The sequence below is a fragment of the Amphiura filiformis genome, chromosome 15 (assembly GCF_039555335.1).
Source record: "Amphiura filiformis chromosome 15, Afil_fr2py, whole genome shotgun sequence".
NCBI classification, from domain to species: domain Eukaryota; kingdom Metazoa; phylum Echinodermata; class Ophiuroidea; order Amphilepidida; family Amphiuridae; genus Amphiura; species Amphiura filiformis.
In genome coordinates this window covers 31,322,933-31,330,694 of record NC_092642.1, presented here as the reverse complement: position 1 = coordinate 31,330,694, position 7,762 = coordinate 31,322,933, and the positions used below count along the sequence as shown (strand labels likewise).

At 34.7% G+C, this 7,762-nt stretch overlaps 1 protein-coding gene across 1 annotated transcript in view; it reads left to right on the top strand.

Moving 5' to 3' along the window:
- Positions 1-7,762, top strand: part of LOC140170868 (A disintegrin and metalloproteinase with thrombospondin motifs 6-like) — a 43,927-nt gene that overhangs the window by 18,181 nt on the left and 17,984 nt on the right. The gene's annotated exons all lie outside the window — the stretch shown is intronic.

Genomic DNA, 7,762 nt, shown 5'->3' with positions numbered 1-7,762 from the left:
TATAAAGGACTGGGGAAAGGAGGTTTTTATTCGCTGTCGAGGTGATGTAATAATCAGATTAACTACCATAACAATATGTTCAAACAAGTTTTGAATATAGTCGTGTTAACACGGTCGGACATCAGTTACTTATTACCGGTAATAAGTCACTATTACCGGTAATATTTCACTTATTACCGGTAATAAGTCACTTATGTCCGACCACGTGAACACGACTTATATCGCGCTGCACTACAAGCAAGTTGCACTCATCACCTGTGTATTGTCGTGTTCACACGGTGGTCGAACATAGGCGACTTATTACCGGTAATAAGTGACTTATTGCCGGTATAAAGTGACTTCAATCAATCAATCAATCAATCTTTATTTTCATCAATCTCATACAAACATTATAGCATTATTATATACAATTATTGTGTATTAACAAGATTTGATGAAGGTAGGTACATCACAAAGCCGAGGCCTGATAACGATGTACCACCTTTTAACTAACAAATAATTATAATTTAATCAAAACAACGAATATACACATAAACATAAATAAAAAACAAAGAACCCATCTTAATTTACCATAATACAATTTTAAGCAAACAAATATTTTAGCAGTAGTATAATATCAAGTAGTATAGTGAATAACATAGAGTCGGCAAAATATGAATTATAAGAACCCATCTTAATGTACCATAATACAATTTTAAATAGGCAAATATTTTAGCAGTAGTGTAGTATCAAATAGTATAGTGAATAACATAGATTCAGCACAACATGAATTGTGACATTATTTGTTATCTTTTAGATACCTTAACATACTATTTTTGAATTCATTTACCAGTTTAGCTTCTTTAATTTCACTTGGCAAACTATTCCACAGCCTAGGACCAAGTGTTAAAACATCAGTGACTTTATGGATGTCAGTTCGATAATTCTCTTTCTTTCTGGTATTATAATTGTGAATAGACTTCATGTTTATGAACAAGTTGTCAAATGAACTTGGTAATAGACCCTTATGATATTTGTACATAAATATACCCAGTTCTTTATTATACAGATGGCATATATTAAGTAAATTGTACTTTTCAAACAATGGTTTGGTGTGGCAAAGATACGAACTATTATTTATAATTCTTACTGCTCTTTTCTGGAGCTTCACAAGTCTGTTTAAATTATACTTATTAGCAGAACCCCACAATATTATACCGTAGCTTAAATATGGTAAGATTAGCGTACAATACAGCTGATACAGACTTGTTTTTGGTAAAAAAAGTTTAAGCTTGTTTAGGACACCAATATTTCTAGAACATGTTTTACTAATGTTGTTAATATGTGACCTCCAAGTTAGGTTGTCATCAAGTGTAATGCCTAGAAATTTAACGTCATATACACGTGAAAGTTTGCATCCATCCAGAAATACATTGTGGACATCAGTTATATTCTTTGTTTGATGAGGTGTTCCAATAAACATAAGATTTGTTTTACTGGCATTCAGGGATAACTTGTTACACTTAAACCAGTTAACAATCTCCTTCAACTCTTTATTCATATTGTCACAAAGCCTTTGAATATTGTTATCAGAAAGAAAAACAGTTGTGTCATCTGCAAATAATATAAACGATAGAAGTTTGGATGTTCTGCTAATGTCATTCATATATATAATAAATAGTAATGGCCCCAAGATGGAGCCCTGTGGCACCCCACACTTCATACTGGTACAAGATGATCTTGCAGAATTAAAAGATACATATTGTTTACGGTTTGACAGATAGTTTTCAAACCAGTTATACGGTACACCACGAAAACCATAATGGTACAACTTTTGTAATAAGATGTCATGATCAATAGTATCAAAGGCCTTTGAAAGGTCCATGAAGACACTTGCAGTATACATATTTTCATCAATAGCCTTGTTTGTATCTTTAATCAAGTCTAGTACAGCCATATACGTAGAATGTTTATGACGAAACCCATATTGCCTATTGTACAGTAAGTCTTTGGCATTTAAAAAGTTACTACATCTTTCATGAACAATTCTTTCAAGAATTTTTGAAAAACAAGGCAACACAGATACTGGTCTATAATTACCAAATAATTGTGGAGAATCTTTCTTATATATAGGTACAACCTTTGCTATTTTCAGAGCATCAGGAACAATTCCTTCTGTTAGTGACTTGTTGAAAATGATTTTCAATGGATATAAAATTTCAGTGGCAACCAATTTTACCACGTCAGACTTTATTAGATCATAACCTGGACTTTTTCTATTACCTAAGTTGTTAATAATCTTCAGGATTTCATTTTCGTCTGTCGGTTTGAAAAAACAACTAGAGTTGCAACTATTAGTTAGATACTCATCAAAATTTTTACCTTGGTGTTTTATAGAGGCAGCTAGTGTAGGTCCAATGCTGGCAAAGAATTCATTGAATTTGTTTGCTACTTTTGATGGATCATTATAAGTTTCATTGTCACTTTTGAGAAGATGTCTTTTTTGGACATCTGAGTACAGAATTTAGAATTTTCCATGTATTTCTCATATTATACCTTTCTTTGTCCAGTTGTGAACTGAAATAATTTTGTTTTGCCCTCCTCAATAAGGAGTTTAACTTGTTACGATACATCTTATATTTATGTACATTCGCATCAGTAGGTTTTTGGATTTGTTTTTGAACAACTTGTTCTTTCTACGAATACATTTTAGTAGAGAATATGTTATCCAAGGTGCCCTAGGCATCCTATTTTTTGTATGAGATTTCTTAACTACCTTTTTTGGAATACATTCATCAAAAACTGCTTTAAATTTATCTTGTTGTATGATACATTGGCATCATGATTTTCACACACATTGTCCCAGTCAACCTTGCTAAGTTTATCTTTAAGTGCATCAATGTTTTGTACACTCATGTCCCTAATTTCGATGACAACATCATTGGTATTTTTACCATAAACACTTAAGTTTGTAGACACAAATATAGGAAGATGGTCACTTATATCAGTTAGAATAATGCCAGATCAGTTCGGGGGCACTGCTAATTCAAAGACGTCTCTGATATCAAAGACTCTTCAGTGCCGAGTCACCTGACAGTATCATAATTCAAAGACGTCTCATAAATCACATACTCCCTAGTCTCAAAACCCAGCCGCAAACGATATTGTGAACGTGAACTGGCGCAACGGGAATAATTTTGCGAGTAGGAATAAATCAGCATGATCAGGGATGTAGCTAGCCCAAGTGCCTGCTAGCTCCTGCTAATTTTACTATCCAATTTATGAATTAAATCGCGGGCTCGGGATACACTCTTTCTAGTGAACGTGAGAAATCGGAGAATGCTAAAAAATGTTGCTCTTTTTCATAATTGAGCTTAAATGCTGCAGAATAACTTTGCTCCCTCGACGACATTTTGCAAACTTTCAATTCTCCGGACACATCAAAACTGTTTATTGGTTATTTTCGGAGCATATATTTTTTTACAGATTTCCAACTGAGCCGCGAATTTTAGTTTTAGGCTTAGGGGAAACTAGGGTAATTGTGGCCCCTTTTGCATTTTTACCATGTAATTCTTTAAGTATGAACTGGAGAAGTCAAATTTCTGCATGAGTGGATAGAGGCAATGGGTACCTATAAGATGTGATAAATATAATTGGAAAATATATTGCAATTTGCATAATAATTAACATGTTTTAGGGGCCACAATTACCCCAAGCGGGGTAATTGTGGCCTCTGAACAAAATAAAGAATTTAAAGAGTATTGTGAATCCAGTTCTTCCTGATAACTATTAATAACATGTTTTATAGTCATTGCGATAATTCTAGGCCATTTGGACTGGTTTATTTACCAGAAAAAGGCATTTTAAGGCATTTTGTAAAATACTTGTTACTATGCTAATTTTTGCATGCCGAAACTGCGGCCGGATCTGACTGTTCATTATACTTCCTTGTTTTGACTTGAAAACATACTAAAATATGTCTTTTTTTTCAATAATGACCCCAAATGGCTAATTTGATTAACATATAACAGATTAATGACCAAAATAGCTTTTTAGGGGGTCAGATGCAAGTAATTTGCTTAAGACATGAACAGGGGCCACATTTATCCCAAGCCGGGTATTATACATAATATGCAAATTTAGCTCATTAAATAAACAATTTTTTTATACAATTGTTATATCAATGGGAACTGTTATGATTACCTTTCATGTAAAACACATACAAAATAGTCAGTGATACAACCAATAAGTACCACCCCTATGAATAAAAAGTGGACTTGAAACTTTTTTAGAGCCATTTCCGATGTCGCTCCGCTAATTAGACCCCCCTCATAAAAATTTTAATGCTATTTGAATATTTTGTTCACCAAACAGTAACATAAAGACCACTCTTTCATACAATACAAAGTTAAGTCACCTAGACCAATGCTTAGTATAAAGACACCCTGATAAAGACAAAGGGGCCACAATTACCCCAGTCTCCGCCTATATTTAACACTCGTGCTCAATAATTCCTTCAATTCAGCCTAAGTTTAGGCTTTTCTGTTTTGCTTAAGGGGGATGTGCTATAATAGGCCTATAGTCATTATATCTATGAAAGATAGGCCTATAATTCCTAACAAATTTCCTGCGGACCTGACTTCTGCATGGGTATGAACCGGCTCAATTAGGCCTATATGGATAAATGCAAGTTAGCCTTTTCTTTTTTGACGGAGAAGGGTGCCTGAGGGGGATGTGCTCTCCCTCAGAAGTTGGAGAATTATTTTCAAAAAGTTATGAAAGGCACAATAAAGTCATTTGGTGTAAAAGTTTACACTTATTATTCGTATTATTTTGGGCATAACAGACGGACCCGACTTGTGAGGGGAATATTATCCTCAAACTAAAAGCCAATTGGTGCATCATTTTGCATTAGGCCCCTATTATTAACTTATTTTTCCGACCATCATGATTAAGCATAGCCTATAGGCCATATAACCATGTCATGATAATGCATAATATATATTTTAGAATGGATTTCCAGTGGATGCGACTTCCCGTCACAAATTTCAAGCATGAACATAATTATGATGCGCAATGACTCAGAACGTATGCCTACTCTTCCTCGTTTCTTCTTGTTTTCTTCTTGTTTTCTTTCCACTTTTCCCCTTTCGTTTGCCTAAAATCCCCGGATATTGAAATGAGCCTGGATGGCTGTGGCAAAACAAAATTTTCAACCCAGTTTTGCTAATATTTTGTCCTGATTTTTGTAACATTTTCGTTCCGGTATTATTGGCAGTTATTTTATATATTATGTTGCAGTTGTCGGGTTATTTCTTTCAATTTTTGGGAAATCAGACCGAAAAAGTAGACCTTTTTCTTTTTTCTCCCTTTTCCGCCCTTCCAATTTTTGTAGGGGGCACTATACTGCCCCACTGGCTATGCCCAGGCCCGTACGCAGAGTGGGACCGTGCGGTGGGGCAAAAGTCCTAAAAAAAATCCTAATTTACGACCGTAGTGAGCAAAAAAATATGTTTTTTATGTTTTTTTAGTCAAAAAAAGGTCCAAAGTTTGTGAAGAAGGTCCACTTTTTACAAAATCGCCCCTGGAAAAAAAAGAAACACTTTTTCAAAATCAGCACCCCGCAAAAAAAACCGGGCCTGGCTATGCCACTGCTCTATCACTCCCCTTCCTCTCCCTCCCTCTCCCTTCTCTCTTTCTCTCTCTGTCTCCCTCATTTTTTTTTTAAGACCCGGGGCTGCAGGCCCCAAAGCCCCACTCCCGGGGCAGTGGGCACGCGCCTGGTTTACCGTAATTTGTTGATCTATTTTGAGCCACCTAATCATAACATAACCCTACCCCTATCAATAAAATACAAGTGTCCATATTTCTCCGAATTCATCCCATGCACGTGTGCAAGAGGCAGGCCACGAGGTTATATAGGCCTGAACGTTTCCGTAGGGGCCTACCATTTTTCAAGTCATTTTTGAATATATTTTTGAAAAGTTGCCGCCACAATGCGTGCCAAAAATCGCTCCCCTCCCCCCCTCGTGGACTGGCAAAAAATTCATTGTTCCCACCTTTTTTTGCCTTGCCAAAATATTCACTCCCCCATGACTTGGGATTTTGTGTTACTTCAAAACGTTGGATATGGCTCGATTTTGCCAATCTAAGTGTTTTCTGGGACCATTTGTCAGAATTTGCACAGATAGATATGATGTTTGCACAGGCAGATATTTGCTAAACATAGGAAAGCATATTCCGATACAGTCACCTTCTTTCCGATATGCTGCATCTAGCCCCAAACTGTAAAAAAAGCACGACGTATGTGATATCACAGACCCCGTATGTGAAATCACTGACCCGTCTTTGATATCAGAGACGTCTTTGAATTAGCAGTGCCCCCGAACTGAGATGTTTGATTTGCATAATTGTTGGTAAAAAAGTTATCAATCAGAGTTGCTGATTTTCTAGTTATCCGAGTCGGTTTAGTTATACTAGGGTATAGAGAATATGATGTTATAACATCTACAAATTCACCAGTTGGTTTATGAACATCATCATTGAGTAGGTTTATATTAAAATCACCCATTATATATAGGAGCTTATTTTCCTGACCTGTTATTTTACATAATACAGCATCAATATATTTATTAAATTCATCAATAGTTTGGTCAGGTGGTCTATATACTACACCAACTACAATGTTTTGCGAATTACTTTTTCAATTTCTATAAACAACGATTCAGTATACTTCAACTGATTTAGATCATTAATATCATGTCTAACATTATAAGCAATATTCTCATCAACATACATAGAAACACCACCGCCTCTCTTGTCATTTCTATTACACAATTCGAGGTTATATCCTCTTAGATGATAGTAATCATGAGGCTTTTCTTTCAACCAAGTTTCAACCAGTCCAATGATTTGAAAGTTGACATCAATTTCTGAGAGTAATTCCTTTAATGCATCAAAGTTTTTAGTTAGACTTCTTACATTGCTACAAAGTAATGATAAATTGCTGTTTTGTATACCGGCTGTTTCTTTCAGGTTGTCTGTGGAAAAATATTGTGTGTTACTGTTACAATCATTTACTTCAAATGCATCATCATTATCAAAAGGATTGTATTTCATGTTATCGAAATGGGATTTCATATATTCAGTATCAGCCGACATGTCCTCAAAACACCTATACAATTCAAGTTGGAATTCGCGTTCGTCAGTAAAATGATTAAAAGGCAGTGTCAAATTTTCATTACAGCTGGAGCAATGCCAATATTTTGTATAGTCATTGCTTCTGAATTCCTTTGCAGATAGGTCACTACAACATTTGTGAACATATTTCTTACATAAATTGCAAATTAACTTTCTATGATTTCTTTTTACAAGATGGGAGCATATAGCACATAAACAAGACATAAATAAATAAAACAACAAACAAATAAAGTAAAAAAATATATATATAAAGCAATTACCTTGTTATGCTGTAAACACAGCAAAATATTAGGGTTTCACTTAGATATTACTAAGCTTGCATGCCAATATTATAAAGAACATATTTATCAAAAACAATTTGCGAATTAAGTCACATCATATCGATGTTGAATGATGCAGTATTAGACTTTGAACATGACCAATTTATAGAATAAACATACTAGATTCATAAAATCTGTATATTGAGGGCATACATGAATTGTATACAAGCATACATGAAAAAACTGTTTTAGAGTTTACAATTGCATCTTTAGAGTCATTTGGAACTGTTATGTAATCATATCAGGAGCATAATATATTATGT